Source organism: Mesoplodon bidens (assembly GCF_964165515.1).
Source record: "Mesoplodon bidens genome assembly, chromosome: 15".
NCBI classification, from domain to species: Eukaryota; Metazoa; Chordata; class Mammalia; order Artiodactyla; family Ziphiidae; genus Mesoplodon; species Mesoplodon bidens.
In genome coordinates, this window is record NC_138171.1 from 58,160,958 (window position 1) to 58,178,010 (window position 17,053).

At 48.7% G+C, this 17,053-nt stretch overlaps 1 protein-coding gene and 1 long non-coding RNA gene across 2 annotated transcripts in view; one reads left to right on the forward strand and one right to left on the reverse strand.

Moving 5' to 3' along the window:
- Positions 1-17,053, forward strand: part of TEKT5 (tektin 5) — a gene marked incomplete at its 5' end in the record, with an annotated part of 39,530 nt that overhangs the window by 16,086 nt on the left and 6,391 nt on the right. The window lies entirely within an intron of this gene.
- LOC308628867 overlaps positions 776-17,053 on the reverse strand; it is a 66,313-nt gene continuing 50,035 nt past the window's right edge. The window contains exons 3-4 of the long non-coding RNA XR_014017589.1: positions 10,729-10,837; positions 776-887 (exon numbers count right to left, since the gene is read on the reverse strand). This is a non-coding gene — a long non-coding RNA (uncharacterized lncRNA). The remainder of the gene's footprint in view (positions 888-10,728; positions 10,838-17,053) is intronic.

Below are 17,053 nucleotides of genomic sequence, written 5' to 3' on the forward strand. Positions count from 1 at the left end.
AAAAATACCATAGACTGGGTGACTTATAAACAACAGAAATTTATTTCTCACACTTCTGAGGACTGGGAAGTCCAGGATCGAGGTACTGGGAGATGTGGTGTCTGGTGAGAACCCGCTTCTTGGTTCACGGATGCTGTCCTCTCCTGTGTCCTCACGTGGCAGAGAGCTGCGGGAGCTCTCTGCGGTCTCTTTCATAAGGGCACTAATCCCATGGATGAGTTGATGACCTCATCACCTCCCATAGACCCCCGCCTCCTAATACTGTCACAATGGGGATTGGGTGTCAGTATCTGAATTTGGGGGGACACAGACATTCAGTCCATAGCAAGCATTATTAAGTGTAGAGTTCTGTGTTACGTATCTTCACATGTGGCGCAAATGTCAACACCATCCATCTCTAGAACAATTTTTCATCTTCCCAAAGTGAAAAGAACCCTGTGTTTAAACTTTGTACTCATTAAACAATGACTCACCATTCCCCTCTCCCCTGGCAACCACCAGTTCTACTTTCTGTCTCTATGAATTGGCTAGGTACCTCATATAAGTGGAAGCATACAGTATTTGTCCTTTTGTGTCTGGCTTATTTTACTTAGCACAATGTCTTTAAGGTTCATCCATGTTGTAGATTGCATCAGAATGTCCTTCCTTTGTAAGGCTGAAGGATATTCCATGGATGTATATACCGTGTATCCATTCATTCCTCCATGGACGCTTGGATTGCTTTCGCCTTTTGGCTGTTGTGCAAGTGTTTTCTTTTAATGAGGCATTTCCTATAGTGGATCAAATACAGTTCATTGTCAAGTTTTACCACATGAGTCTGAGGCCTGGAGGTGACTTGGGAACTCCTTTGCAAGTCCTTTGGTGGGACTTGGTGGCTGGTTTCTCATCTGTGAAACAAGGAGTAAGAATTCCTACTTGGTGACGATAGTGTAAGGATTAGTGAGTTGGTCTCTGCGGAGCTGTTAGTGCTCGGCACACAGTAAACACTCAGTAAAAGGTAACTGTAAGTATTAATATTACTGATGGAGAGAAAATGGATCTTCTGGGTGGGGTGGGGTACATACCCTTTTCCCTATCCACGTTTCTCCACGGAAGTTTTGAATTATTACTAGCAGCTTCATCACCGCTGATCAGAGTTTTTGCTACCACGTGGATTTTTATTAATAGTCATTATTTAATGACCAGCTGTTTTGCAAATAAGTGAGCACCCATTTGAAATACACCAGACCCCAACATGACACGACTGACATTTCACTTGTCTTCCGGTTGGTGACCATCTCACAGAGTGTTTTTCTAAGATAGTAAAGGAAAGAGTTGATATAATGAAAATAAATAGATAGCAACCATCTCACCTTTCAGCAGTTTGCTTTAGCTGGAGGACTTGAAATGCTCTCTTTAAAATTTCAACTGTTAATTGTTGAGCTTGGCCTGATTCCCCTTGGCAAGAGGCATTTCTGGAAAATTCTAGGCCCCCATCCCTACCTGTGCTGCAAAGCAATTATGGCCCAGGTGGTCATAGGAATCCACTTTGGAAGGCCAGGTCTCCACAGTTCCCCATGCAGACTTTGAATGCCCCAGTGGTTTAGGGCTGCGTAGACAGCCTTGGCTGCCTTGGTCATGCTCCCCATGATCCTGGGGTTCTATCCCCAAGGCCGTAGCCCAAGCCTTGTAACTTGTCCTGGGTCCTCATACTTTGGGGCCTTGGGGTATCGACCAGTCATACTGACCACTGCTTAAAGAAGGGCTGGTGACCTCTTTGGGCTGAAACAGTTGATAGCCACAGAGTGGGTGGCTCCTGAGAACCAGGGGCCCAGTGTGGGGTGGGAGGTGGGAGAGGGGCGTGTCTCCAGATAAGCATAAGTACCCTGCATCCAATGGCCCAGTCCAAGGTGCCTTTTAGCGGAAGACTCAATGTGGAGGGCAATGTGCAAGGACCTGGGGGGAGGGGGCATGGGGGCAGGGACGCTGCTACAGCACAGCGCTTATTCAACGCTTGCAGGAACGAGGCCCCAGCAGGGAAAATGACAGTAGGTGTGTTACACGGACTCAGCCTTAATATCACCGAATCACACAGTGAGAAAGTTATTCCTTCTTCAGTCCTTTTTCAATCTTTGTGATGCTCTCAAGAGGAAAGTCTTGATCGGATACTAGACTGCCTCCCTCACCTCTTTAACCCCGTCTGATCTCCCTTTTAAACAGACAGCGCTGGCCTCAGGCTGAGAGCTTTGGGCAGGCAGCTGTATCCAGCCAGCGTTTCAATCACATGGTTTTACTTTCATCTTGTTCGTGCATTTTTATGGTTACTTCCATTATGGCAAATGATGCTGATTGTCCACTGATAATAGTCATATAAAGTTTTATTTTTAAACAAATGCATTTAAAGTTTTTTTGTTTTTTGTTATTTTTTAAAAAAGCCAATTGACTTGAAAAGATTGTTAATCATGTCACAAATGGTGTGAGGGGATATGGCCATAATGGTAAGGACGGTAGGTGAAAACTTGACTGTTGGAGAAAAGCAAAGTAGACCTGTGCATCTCAAATATTACACTGTGTGCAGTAACCACCCGTGTTACCTGGAGATTGCATCGAAATGCAGACTCTGATTGAGCAGGTCTGGGGTTGGGCCTGAGCATATGCATGTTGAACAGCCTCAGGAAGTTGCCAGTACCACCGGTGGGGGGTAAGGCCGAGTGCAGGTTGTAAAGCGAGTTGGCTTTGACAGAGAAGCTGTCTCCTTCTCTTCTTTCCCTCCTTCTTCCTGCCTCTCTCTTCCAAACTCAAAATATTGGGGGAACCAAATCCTTCCAAAAGGCAAGCCACAGTCATCCAATTCTAACCAGATTTTCTTTAATTGCATTTTGCATCCAAGCTTCCCAGCCAAGCCCAGCCATTCCTCCCTCGAGGGATCAGGCCCGCTCGGCCCATCACATAGATCTTCGCCACCCGACTTCGCAGATGCAAACACCCTTCTGGGACTTCTGCCGCCCCTCCCGGATGCATGCCCTTGAATCAAAATCTCATTTTTCCATCTTGGTTATTAATGTGGTCGGGGCAAATGACGTTAGGAGCTGGGGGAGATAAGCCAGAAGCGCGGCCTCGACTGGGCTGTCGGAGAGATGAGTCGGATTTCTCTGCTTCCTCTCCACAGCACAGCGCCCCCTGCAAGCTGTAGGCTTTCTTGTTGCAAACGGGAGCCAACGTTCACCCTACGGCCTCCTCCACCTGGAGCTCCAACCATCTCAGTTGGTGGCTCTCACTTCCAGATGCTTCCACAAGCTTCCAGGGGCTCAATCCCAAACTCTGGAGTCCACTTGCACGCTCCTCTTTCTCCACCACCTCACATCCCCTCCACCAGCAAATCCTGTTGGTTCTACTTTCAGAATCTCCTCACTCCCCATTCCCTCCTCTGCTTCTGCCCTGCCCCAGGTCTCTACCATCTCTTGCCTGGACCATTGCTGTGTTCTCCTAATGGCTCTGTTTGCTTTTGATACAGCCAACTGTTTAGCTGGCAGCTTGTTGAGAGGCCATTCGATACTTGAATAGGCCGACTAGACTGACAGAGAGAAAAAGTTCAATTGCTTTAGATTTTTCAGAAAACCTTGAGAGTTTAGCTGGAGAATGCAGGTGACAGACTCTCTCTGCTGGTGTCCCCGGGTCACCATCTTCACCGTGGCCAGGCCTGTCTGCACCACTGCTGTCATGAGAATTTCTCAGCACCCCTCACCTTTGCAATGGCAGCGCCTCCAGAAATGCATGGTGCTCAGTGCAGTCTAAGGTAATGCAGACGGACTGGTTTTTAAATCAGGGAATAAACACTTGTAGTCCAGAGGTTAAACTTGACCCACATATTATTTGGCCTCTCACATTTTTCTTTTAACAGCTCTGTTTTTACTTGACACATAATTAACTGTACATATTTCAAGTGTAGAATCTGAGAAGCTTTAACACGTATATGTCATGAAGCCACCACCGCAATCAAGGTAGTGAGCATATGAAAAGGTTTCCTTATGTCTTTTGTCATCTCTCCCTCCCTCCTTTCCAACACAACCACTGATCTGCTGTCACTGCAGATTAGTTTGCATTTTCTAGAATAATTACATAAAGGGCACCATACCCTACCCATTCTTTTTTCATTAGTCTTCTTTCACTCAGCGTAGTCGAGATTCCTAGTTTGTTCCTTCTTATTCCTGTGTCTTGTATGTCTTGTATGGATACCGTATTGTATGTATACACCCCTGGTATGTATCGTATCCATACACCACAATTTGTTTATCCATTCACTTGTCGATGGACATTAGGGTTGTTTCCAGTTTGGGGCTGTTACCAATAAAGCTACTATGAACCTTCACATACATACCTTTCTATGCATTCTCAGGTTTTTATTATATATATATATATATATATATATATATATATTTTTTTTTTTTTCGGTACGCGGGCCTCTCACTGTTGTGGCCTCTCCCATTGCGGAGCACAGGCTCCAGACGCGCAGGCTCAGCGGCCATGGCTCACGGGCCCAGCCGCTCCATGGCATGTGGGATCTTCCCGGACCTGGGCACGAACCCGTGTCCCCTACATCGGCAGGTGGACTCTCAACCACTGTGCCACCAGGGAAGCCCCCATTCTCAGGTTTTTTTTTTTTTTTTAATATCTTGGTAAAAAATGGAGATTTTATGTAGAAGTTCAGATTTCTAGAATCTCTGGCAAACTGGGTGGCTCTAGCAACTCCGAGCCCACTTTCCTACAGGGGAGCAACCAACAGGAGTTGAATGGCCACAGCCCCTCGTTGGACAGGGCCCGGGCTCTCCGACTGGCTCAGTCCCCACGTCTTCTCTCACGGCCCCCTTTGCACATTTGCATCACCTGCCTGATCCCAGCAGGCTTGTACCTTGGCACGTTCTGCTCTGTGCATCGGAGGAAATGCAAGAAAGCAGCCAGGCCTGGAAAGGATTGTAGAGAACCCAGAGGGGCTCTGAGTTTGCCCCTTGAAAGGTTTTGCTTTTACTCTGAAGTTTCTTTGGGGTTTCAACTTCCAATTGGTCATTAACACCAGCAGAACCTCTCCTGCCCCAGGAGGCAGCGTCAGGGCAGGAAGGCGCGTGTCTGTGGGGTGAGGGCCCGCAGTCGCCATCTGAGGGCCCCAGCGCCTGCCGCCAGCCCCTCTGTTTGTCCAACGAGGCCTGGGACCCGTGGTGGAGTGGGAAAAGCTTTTGTGCTTTGCAAGCAGTCGGATCCCTTCCAGCACCAGTGCCCGCAGACAAGCTCTGACGGCTCGTTTCTAAAACCAGCCCAGCCCAGGGGATGTGGAGCCGGCCTGCCTGCCTCTGGTGAGGAGGGGCCGGGCCACGCCTTAAACACCATTGCATCCTAGTGAGAAAGTTCTCGTTTCAAGTTCCCTCCGTCAATCCTTCCAATAGGGTCGAGGAACAAGGCTTGATGTGACGCTAATCTGTCTTTGCCATCTCTCTTTTGTGTGGGAATCCCCCTTTCCAGCCAGGCCTCAAGCCTCAAGCTGGCACTGAACCTTTGAAAGACAACAGAACTTAGAATCAAGGTCTTTCTTTCCATCTTCTCTACTGTGATGGTACTTTCTATCAATGGCAAGAGATACTCATTTTCCACGTGTGGCAATGATATAAAGATGCCATTTCAAATACATTTGTTCAAGGCTGAAAAAGGAGCTGCTTTGAAGAAGTAGACTAAATAATTGTTCAGACATGCTTGGGTATGTGGGTATGTAGAGGGTTTCCAAGGTAACCCTCAGGAAAGGCCTTGGGGCTGAGTTCAGTAGGTCTCTCTGCCTGATGCTCACCTTAGTACCAAGAGGAATCAAAGGCTCCCTGGTGTCATGTAGGCTCAGGTCTCATCACTGTACTTGGGAGGTATGGGCCTGGGGACACCCGGTTGAGGGGTCCACGAGAGCTCAGATACGGGCAGTTCTGAGGGCTGTGAAATGGCGGGTTGATGGGGTGGGGGTGCTGGGTCACCGCTGTCTGTCCACGGTGACACTGTGCCAAATGAGAGAGGAACGGCTGGGATCAGGGAAACAGGGCCAAGGTCCAGAGCTGGGAAGGCAGCCAACAAATGCAGGATGCTGGAGAGACCAGACAGCAGAGGGGGCCGAAAATGAGCGTGGATCAGCATGGCCCGGGTAGGAGCTAAGGACAGTGCAAATGAGGTAGTTCTGAGTTCACTTTGTGGACCACTGATACTCAAGGAAGCTATTACTGCCCTCTGCAGTTGGTGTTAGCCAATCATATGCTTTGACTGGAAGCCCTGCGTGGGGCAATCACCGAGATTGGTTGCTGCTGAGACAAGAAGAATATAAGATGCAAGCCTGGCGGAGGCAGAGGGTTGCCTTGGCACCTCCTGGGTATGGGTGTGTCCCAGCAGTCTCCTAGTTTCTTCCAATTTGTGACTTGTTCACTTTTGGGTCCTCAGCTCCTTGCCTACTCAGGACCTGCTGCCCAGCCTCACCTATACTCCTGGCTTTCACATATGCTTGCCTCATCCTGGTCCAGATTCCTCTTCCATCTTGACACTCTTCTCCCACATGTGAGCCCCATAGTGCAGTGCAGATGGCTGGGTTCAATTCTGGCTCTAGTATTTCCTGGCCATGTGACCAAGATCAGATTGCCCCACCTCTCTGTACCTCAGTTTCTCCCTCTGTCAAATGGGATCAATAATGGTTGGCAAATATTTGCTCTGAGAATAAGAGCATCCACACTGGACTGGTCACCTTGTAAGTGCTCAATGACTATTAACTATAAAAATGGTAAAAAACAAAACAAAACAACAACAACAACAACAACCCAAAAAACAAAACTGTGGTCTGATTTATAACCTACTGATGGGGAGGGACAAGCAAAGTGACTGAAAGAACATGGCCTCTGGAATCAAAAGACCAGGGTTGAATTTGGTAAAGTAACTCCTCTGATTTTCGGTTTCCTAATCTCTGAGAGAGGAATAATCCTGCAAGGATTGAAAGAAAAGGTACAGCTAAGCAGTTCTCAACCCTCGCACATTGGAATCACCCCGATCTCTAGGGATTCTGATTTAATTGGTTGGGGTGTGGCCTGGGCATCCAACCTTTGAAACTCCCTAGCCAAGGTTGAGAACTAAAGGTTCAGAGTTCAGACCAGTGGTTCTCAAGGTGTGGTCCCTGGACCAGCAGCATCAGCATCACCTGGGAACTCGTTAGAAGTGCACATTCTTGGGCCCCATCCTGGACCTTCTGAATCAGAAACTCTGGGGTCCAGCCATCCGAGTTTTAACCAGTTCTCCAGATGTGCCTCCCAGGTGTAGACGTGCAACAAATGTTTCCTCCCTCCTCCCTCCTTCCCTGAGAGGTATTTACTAAGCACATCCTGTGTGCTAGACTCTGAATTAGGAGCTGGGGGTGCAATGATCCCTGCTCTCAGGGAGGCTTATGTTCTAGTGGGAGAGACCAGTTGTAAAAAAATAAGTAAATACATGATTAATTAAAAATTGTGATAAGCATTAAGAAGAAGAGCCTCGGGGGCCTGAGCTGGTAGATTTCCATGAATTTTCACAGAATCATACAAGTGTCCTCTCTAGCAGGGAGCCCCCACCCCTCAAGGACTTTCCAGAGCCCTCCAGGACTTTCCGGACCCCTGACCCCAGATGGCCTCTGAGCAGCTGATATTTGTATTGGCCTGGCATTGTCTGAAGGCAGCTGGCCGCCTCTGGACAGAAACTGCGAGCAGGGTTGACTCAACATCTCTCCTCCAGAGTTGTAATCCTCACCCAGGCTGAATTTACTCCCTGGTGGCATTTGCCAATGTCTGGAGACATTTTGTTTGTTACAACTTGGGCGGTGGGGGGCAGCGTGCTGCTACCAGATAGATAGTGGGTAGAGTCCAAGGAGGCTGCTAAACACTGCAATGCATGAGACAGCCTCCTGCAACAAAGAAGTTGTGGCCCCAAATGTCAGGAGTGCCAAGTTTGACTATTAACTATAAGAATGGTAAAAAAAAAAAAAAAAGATCTGGCACTCTCATGCCCTGCATTTCTGGCCAAGTCCCTCTGGAGCTCTCCTCAACTAGTTCTTGCCCCTGGGCTTGGCTGTGCTTGAAAATCTTCCACCGTTTGACCAAAAAAAAAGGATTCCAAGCTGCCTTCCTAAGCTGGGGAGCCGCACTGAGCCAGGCATCTCCTTGGAAACCCCTTGGCTTCATGCAATTTGGAAAACAATAAATTTGCAAGGTTGCACAAAGCATCCAGAAGCCCAAAGCCGGCTGGAACTGCTAAATCTGTTTTTTCCCTCCACATCAAAAATAATTTCCCGGCCCTAGAGAAAGCCTAGAAGCTTTCTCTACTGTCACAAGACAAGATGCAGGCAGATAGTTTTACATGGCCGACAACTCTGCCAAACACATTCCCCCTTTCAAAGGCTTTGGGTGGATTTCTACTGCAGCCAGGAATATCAGCGCCCTTTTCCACTGAGCTGAGGTTGGTTTCGTCTGAGGCAGACCTGGCAAGTGCTTTTCACACCCCATTCAAGACCAGAGACCATTTCCAGCTCAGACCTCACCCTTTCCCCACGCTGGGGACCCCAACAAGGTCTGAGGGTGGATGATCACAATCTAGTTTGCCATCCGATTACAAGTAGCAGAAGAGAGAAAAAAAATTCACCATCACCACAAAAGACATATTAACCTTACTTTGTGCAGGCAGAGTTCTAAGTGCTTTTCTAACATTAACTCATCTTCCCTCCTACAACCCCATGAAGAAGGGATTACTATTAGCCCCATTTTACAGATGAGGAAACTGCAGACAAGTATTTTCCTAAAGCCCCCCACCCCCACCCACCGCAGCAAGTAAATGGCAGAGCCAGGATTTGAATCTAGGTGTTCCGCTCTAGAGTTCATTCTTTAAGTTAATGTGAACATCTCCCCCACTCCCACCACCACAGCCTAACAACAACAACAATAATAATAACCACTAGATCGGTGGCCTTCCAACGGGCAGTTTTATACCCCGAGGACATCTGATAATGTCTACAGACATTTTTGGTTATTACAACTTGGTAGGCGGTGCTACTGGCATCTAGTGGGTAGAGGCCAGGGATGCAGCTAAATATCCCACAGTGCATGGGACAGCCCCACAGTAGAGAATAACCCAGCCCCAAATATCAGTAGTGCCAAGACTGAGAAGCCTTGGTCTCCTGGCATTAAGGTTTGACTTAAAAAAAAAAAAGAGGGGCCTCCCTGGTGGCGCAGTGGTTGAGAGTCCGCCTGCCGATGCAGGGGATACGGGTTCGTGCCCCGGTCTGGGAGGATCCCATATGCCGCGGAGCGGCTGGGCCCGTGAGCCATGGCCGCTGGGCCTGCGCGTCCGGAGCCTGTGCTCCGCAACGGGAGAGGCCGCAACAGTGAGAGGCCCGCATACCGCAAAAAAAAAAAAAAAAAAAAAAAAAAAAAAAGAAAGAAAAAAAAAAAGAAAGGATAAAAGGTAGAAGATAGGTAGATGGATGGATACATGGATGGATACATGGGTACATGGATGGAGGCATGGATGCATGGATGGATGGATGGGTATATGGATGGATAGATGGATGGATGGATGGATGGATGGATGGATAGATGGATGGATAGAAAGTGCTGAGGTCTACAGAGTGCCTGTTAGGTGCCAGCCAGTGTGCTAAACATGGGGTACCTAAATCAACCCTTACAGTCCCTCTGAGGTAGATACTGTTATTATCTCCATTATACAGATGGGGAAACAGAGGCTCAGAGAGGCTTGGCAATTTGCCAAGGCTATGTGCTCAGTCCTGCGGTGCTGGCATTTGAACCCAGGCAGGAAGCTCCTCCCAATTTTAGGGGCTGGCCCCTCCTCCCCTGGCACACTCCAGCCATCACCAGTGCTCCCCATTTTGCCATTTGTATACTCTTGTGAACTCGTTCCTTCTGTGTCTCTCCATCCTGCCTTGGTGTGGGCCCTCCTGCCTCTCAGTTCCTCACTGGCCATCTTCTTCCCTCCTTTGTCCCCTCTGTCCACCCTACAAATGGCAGCCAGAGAGATTTGCCTCAAACTACAAACATGACCATGTCCTTCTGCTTTAAAACATTAATGTGCCCGTGATCACCTGAGCGTTTTGTTAAAAGGCACAGTACCTTCGTAGGTCTGGGGTAGGGCCTGAGAGTCTGCATTTCTGCCAAGCGCTCAGAATCCAGTGATGCTGGTCTACAGACCACACCTTGAGTAGCAAGGAGCTAGAGAGATTGTTCTCTCTGAACCTGGGAAACCTCGGAGGGGCAGCAGCCTCGTGTGAGATGGGCTGCTTAGAGGGGTCAGGACTTCCTCTGTGAGGGACTATAGCAGGAGCCTCAGACTACCAGCCCCAGGGCCAAATCTGCTCCCCGCCCCCACCTGTTTTTGTAAATAAAGTTTTACTGGAACACAGATACCCCATACATTTACGTATTGTCTGGGGCTACTTCTGCACTGCAGTGGCCAAGTTGAGCAGCTGTGACAGAAACCATATGGCTCCTAAAGCCTAAAATATCTACCACCCAGACCTTTACAGAAAAACGTGTCCACTGTCTACAGCATATTCAAAAGGCTCCAGAAGGCTGCGTGACTGGGACTCCCAGCCATCTGAGTGGGGGTTGACTTGAAGACTTAAAAACAAAATCACACACACACACACACACACACACACACACACACACACACACACACACACACACACACACACAGCCATACCTGTAGCTGACAGTTCTCAGGCCGGATCTCAGAGGCAGTGGCTCCGGGCACGCGGGGCTGATGGGTGATGGGTAGAGCATGTACATGGTCCAGGAGCACTTGCAGTGCCCTAGCCAGTGAGGAAGACAGGCCTTGAGTCCACATTCACTGGACGAGGAAGTTGGGTCTCTCCCCACAGCCCAGGGCTCTGAGTGGGGTGTGAGCGCCACAGCTGGTTTGCATTGGGGCTTAGACAGGACCCTAGTCTCCTGACTTCCAGCCCAGGGCTCTTACCTCCAAGAGCCTGCATGGAGGCCGCCGTGGCTGGGAATCTGCCTGGAGCGGAGCGGGTAGGGGTTGTTAGCAGAAAGACCTTTGGTTCCCCAGGCCGGTTGGGGGAAGGGGGGATGTGGCCCACCTTCTGCCTTGAGCTGCCTCCCCTCTGAGCCACATTCCAGAGGCTGAGAAAGAGGACACTCCTTCTCGATTGAGCAGGTGACCCCTGCCTTGACCCCTTATGCCCAAAGAAGTGGGTTGATGGAGGTTGACCCTGAGCCCTGGACTGGAGGTCTGAGGGAGCTGAAGCTGCCTGCAAAGACAAATTCTGTCAAACGAATCTGAGTTTCTTCAGATTGCCTGACATTAAAAAGAAACAAAAGACCAATGATCACAGAGGAAAAATCTCCTAACAGACTGAACATTGCAGGATGGGAGTTGGGGGTAGGGTGGGGAGGCAGGACAGCCCATGGCTTATGCCAGCACTGGACTGAGCACTTCATACACTAATCTGCACAGCAACCTGGTGGGTGAGTTGTTATTGTCGTACTGGCTTTACAGACAAGAGAACAAGCGCCCTGCACAGTGTCTGGCCCCATAGAAGGGGCTACTGAGTGAAGGGCTCAGTAGATATCGAATGCATGATTGCATGAGGCACAGAGAGGTTAAGTGACCCTTTGAAGGTCACACAGCGGGGAAAAGCAGGAGCTGGAATTTGAACCTAGATCTGTGTGATCACGGAGGGACTCAGTGAGCTGAAGTGACCTGCCCTCCCTGCCCCCCCATGCACGGTATGTGGGAGGCAGAACAGTCTCGCAATCTTGACTGGCAGGCAGCCTGCAGCACACAGGGCCCAGAGCTAGGGCCTGGGGAGGGGAGTGAGGTGACCCTTCCACTCCCACCCCCTCCTTCCCAGCTGAGTTCCAGCTTCCGGCCAAGGCTGCTGAGACTCCTCCCATGGGGTGACCCCCTGGGCCAATCCCACAGCGGCTCGCCCAGCTGCTCCGGTGAGCCAGCCTGCGCCCTGCCCCAGGAGCAGCTTTCCCCCTACTTCCTTGGTTTTGTGGGAGCAGAAAGGCTAACATCCCTGGGGACTCGGGGAGAGGGGGGCTTCTGAGGCTCAGGGCAGCCCTTCCCCAGCTTAGGGACTGGGGAGAGAGGAAGAGAGGGAAGGAAGGAAAGAGATCTCCAGCTGGCCAAGGAAAGATGGGAGAAGGGGCAGGATGACTTCCTTGTGGCACTTGCCAGGGTTTGTGGGAGAAACACACACACACAGGTACACGCTTGCTTTAGGAAGAGCAGGACTTGGTACCAATGCTTTTCAAGTTACTGCAAATGAGTGTGAGTGTCACCAGCTTTGTGTGCCCGCAGTGAAGGGGTTTATACACTTGCTAAGGTTTCCAAGAGCTCCTTCTCCCAGGCGTGGCACTAATGGCCTCACCTCTACTCTATGGAGTGGGAATGGCTATGATCCCCGTTTTACTAGAAAGGCTCAGAGAGCCTAGGACACTTGCCTAAGGTCACCCAGCTTTGCTGTGCTGGGGCTGGGATTTGGAGAGACTCAGGCCGTCTGGTGCCAATGTCTGTGCTCTCTTCTTAACCAAACACCCCATGGTGTGTACTGGTCCATCCAGGGAGGAAGTGTTCATTAAGCACCTACTAATTGGTCGATATAAGCAAAGCCCGTAGCAAAATGCCTGGCACACAGTAAACACTATTTTAAGTGTTAGATGATATTGTTGTTGTTGTTATTATTATTATTATTACTGTGTCCCAGGCATTGATAGGTTTAGGCACTGGGGATTCTGCAGTGAGTAAAACAAAACTCCCTCCCCATGTGGAGCTTACTCTCTGGTGGGGGATGATGAACAACATTAGTGAGTAAAGCTCAGTATGACAGAAGGTGTAAGGACTATAAAGAAAATAAAGCAGGGTTAGGACAATTGGGAGTGCTGGCCAGTTTGGGGGTTGTAATTTTAGGGTTTTTTTTGGCTGTGCCACGATGCTTGTGGGCTCTTATTTCCCCGACCAGGGATTAAACCCGGGCCCTTGGCAGTGAAAGCGTGGAGTCCTAACTACTAGACCACCAGGGCATTCCTGGGGGTTATAATTTTAAAGGAAATGATCAGGGAGGGCCTCTGAGCATTTTAGCCATAACCAGAAGGGAGTGAGGGAATGAGCCATGTGGATATCTGGGGAAGGCAGAGGGGATAGTCCGTGCAAAGGCCCTGTGGTGGGAATATGCTGGGTTTGATGTGGATGTGTGAGATACACCAGCTCTGGGGGCAGGTAGGTGGATGAGTGTCTCAAACACCTCCACCTCTCTCCCCCTGCAGAGGGAGGTGGAGGTGTTTGAGACACTCATCGTGTGTGTGTGTGTGTGTGTGTGTGTGCATGTGTGCACATGCACGTAACAGGCACCTGGGTCTGAGGGATTCTGAGTTACAGAGCATGTGCAAACTTGCCCAGGGCTTCCCACCTTGGAAGGCTGCCTGTGCCCTGAGCTTCCTGCCTGCCTGGGCAGGGGTCTGGATTGCCTGGGTAGCCATGGTGGGACAAAGGCTCAGCTCTGGGACTGGGGTTGGAGCACCACGGTTTCAAATTGCTGACATCGGACTTCCCCCAGAAACCTGAAAACCCTGTGATGAGGCAGCGACCCCTTCCCTAGACCCCTTCCTGGAAACCCAAGCCCATGGCGAACAGATCACCCACATGTATATCTCCAAAAATATCTTCTACCTAGGGATGAAATTACTCCCTTGACCCCATTTGGGGTTTCCTGCCAAGACGGACAGTTTTGATTTGCTACTCCAAGTCCCTAACTGTGGTCCTTAATCCATCTCCTTCCCTCTGAGACTTTTTAACGTTTGCACATCTCTGTTTCACCTGCACCAATGGTTCTTGACTCTGGCTATACTTAGGGAGCTCCTAAAACATCCTGACACCCAGGATGCACTCCAGACCAATGAAATCTGAACCTTTTGCAGGGGGCAGGCATCCACAATTTAAAAAACTCTCAAGGTAATGCTAATGTGCAAACTAATTTAAGAATTAATACCCTTTACTGTTAGATAGTATTTTGTCCTTAATTGAATTTCTCCCTTAAAAAAAACTAAAAAAGTTATTTTAAAAGGAAACCTTAGATCTGGTAGGATTGTGGGGATTTTTTTCCCTTTTGACCCTGTTGAAGAGAGGTGAGCTTATCATACTCCTTGGTTCCTTGCACATATGTTTGTACAAAGCCCCTCGTTTCTTTATTCCCTTTTATCCCCACTCTTTGTGGTCACTCCCTTTCTCCCATAGATGACTTTCCATAGATGACCATTTTAATGAATGAATGAGTGAATATGACCTCTTTAATGGAATGAATATGGACTGTTGATTGAAATGTGTTCTCACAAAATGTGGATGACCGTTGTATGTGCATGGATTTTTAGTTTTCTCAAAAGGGATTGTATAAAATAGCTCATTGCTTCCTGGCTTTCTCACCTCGCATCATATTAGAGACCCACCGTTGTGCCTATGTGAGGTTAATGCTCTCCATCTATTGGCTGCCGAAATCCTCCATCTGCTCATTGACCATTTCGTCATGTGTCTGTCTCCATGGTCATGGGCACCCAGATGCTGCCAGCTCACAGAAACTTCTTGACACGTGTATTCCTTAGTGGTCTGAGCTCTTAGAGTATATACCAGGAGTGGACATGCTGGGATGTGTGCATCACCCTCTTAGACTTCAGACTCTTCTCCTAGGGGCTATCATGGAATTTGGGGTCTAGGGACCAGGCTGTCCTGGAGCTCAGAGCTCGGTGTTGGCACTGTAGCTTCCTCCTGAGCAGGAAGGTCAAGGCTATTCTGCCTCCAACCCCTGCCTCTGGTCAGCCCATGTGGTCTCTGCCTCCTGGCCCTTGGGGGTCACCCTCCTCAAACCTCTGGAGGCTGAGTCACTGCCCCCAGGGCTTTTGGAGGTTCACAGGCTGGCAGGACTGAGGTGGGCATGAGGGGCTGCCCCCATGACGGAGTGTGTGCGTATGTGTGTGTGTGTGTTTTCTCCCTTCCAATGAAGAAGACCCTGACAGTGAGTGACAGAGGCTGGACAGGAGGTTCCAGAGAACCTTTATGTCAGAGTATAGACCACCTGGGCAGATTTGCTTTGGGTGTGAGTCATCAGTGGGTTCTAGAGCAGCCAATTCTGGAAAACCCCTACTGTTGTGGGAAATCCACAGGCAGGCCCGCTCAGGAAATGCCAGTGGGGACAGGGGGTGGTGAAGAAAAACCAAGAGTTGGTTCCAGCCACCCCGCCTCCCTCAGCCCCTCAAGAAGCCAGCCCCGAGGAGGAGATGGGGGGCAGGGGGCTGCACAGTGGCCCTTGCCCCTTACCACCCTCCTCCCACCATCACCGCCCCAAGCTCCGCAGCTCCCTCTCAATTCTCTCACCTGCTGTATCTAGGTGCCCAGGGGGGACACACAGTATGATACAGGGTTTTCCAAATTCAGTCACTCCTGGGCAGCCTTCCCGATTTTACCCTCGTGCCACCTGGGCTGTTGTTTACTTTATACTTCTGTTTCAATCAAGTCGTTTAAAATGTATATTACTTCTACAGCTGGAAAATCAACAGCACTTGCCAGAAGCAGAGGGTAGCTAGAAAGATACACATAAGGAAGGCAGAGCAGCCTTGTTAAAATGTAACTGGAGCCTGCTGCGTGCAGAAGTCTCTGGATTTCCCAGCTGCTTTTTGCCAATCAAGGGGGATGAGCAGGTGTTAGGAGGCGGTGCTCATGCTCCTGGAGGTGGTCAGCAGGTTTGAAAAAATAATTAGTAGGTTTTAGTTCTCCAGGAGCTCCAGTTTGTTTGTGTTGCTGTGTCCCTGTCCCTCTGCTGTGCTCACACAAGAGGTCCTGGAACACTGAAATGTATTGGATGCCTCTTAGGTGATGGCATCTCCCACCAATGTCCTGCACACTAAAGGCATCCAATATGTGTTTTTAACAGACAGGAAGGAACTTGAACTTCTGTGATGGTAAAGATGGTTGCAGTTGTACAATAGTAAGGGCTTGTGGGTGCTGAATAAATGTTGCATACAGGAGCAAAGGAATGGGTGAATAATCCACTAGGATGTAACTCTGTGAAGATGGGTTTTTCTGCCTGTTCTGTGGACTGCTGTGTCCACTGCCTAGAACAGTGTTTAACACCCAGTAGGTGCCTAGTCAGCAGTTAAGTCAACAAGCGAATCAATGAATCTGTAAATTAATGAGTGAATGAAGAAGTGATTGAACATGTGAATTAATGTCAGCCCTTTTTTTAGACTCATGAGATAGGCCTTTTCATCATTAAAAAGTCAACAAGTAATACATGCTGGAGAGTGTGTGGAGAAAAGGGAACCCTCCAGCACTGTTGGTGGTAATGTAAATTGGTGCAGTCACTGTGGAGAACAGTATGGAGGTTCCTTAAAAAACTAAAAATGGAGTTAGCATATGATCCAGCAATCCCACTCCTGGGCATATACCCGGAGAAAACTCTAATTCAAAAAGATACATGCACCCCTATGTTCATAGCAGCACTATTCACAATAGTCAAGACAGGGAAACAACCTAAATGTCCATCAAATGAATGGATAAAGAAGATGTGGTACATATATTCAGTGGAATACTACTCAGCCATAAAAAAGAATGAAATAATGCCATTTGCAGCAACATGGATGGACCTAGAGATTATCATGCTAAGTGAAGTAGGCCAGACAGAGAAAGACAAATACCATGTGATATCACTTATATGTGGAATCTAAAATATGACACAAATGAACTTATTTATAAAAGAGAAACTGACTCATAGGCATAGAAAACAAACTTATGGTTACCAAAGGGGAAAGGGAGTGGGGGAGGGATAAATAAGGAGTTTGGGGTTAGCAGATACACACTACTATATGTAAAATAGATAAACAACAAGGTCCTATTGTATGCACAGGACACTATATTCAATATCCTATAATAAACCATAATGGAAAATAATATGAAAAAGAATATACTTAACTAAATCGCTTTGCTGCAGACCTGAAACTAACACAACATTGTA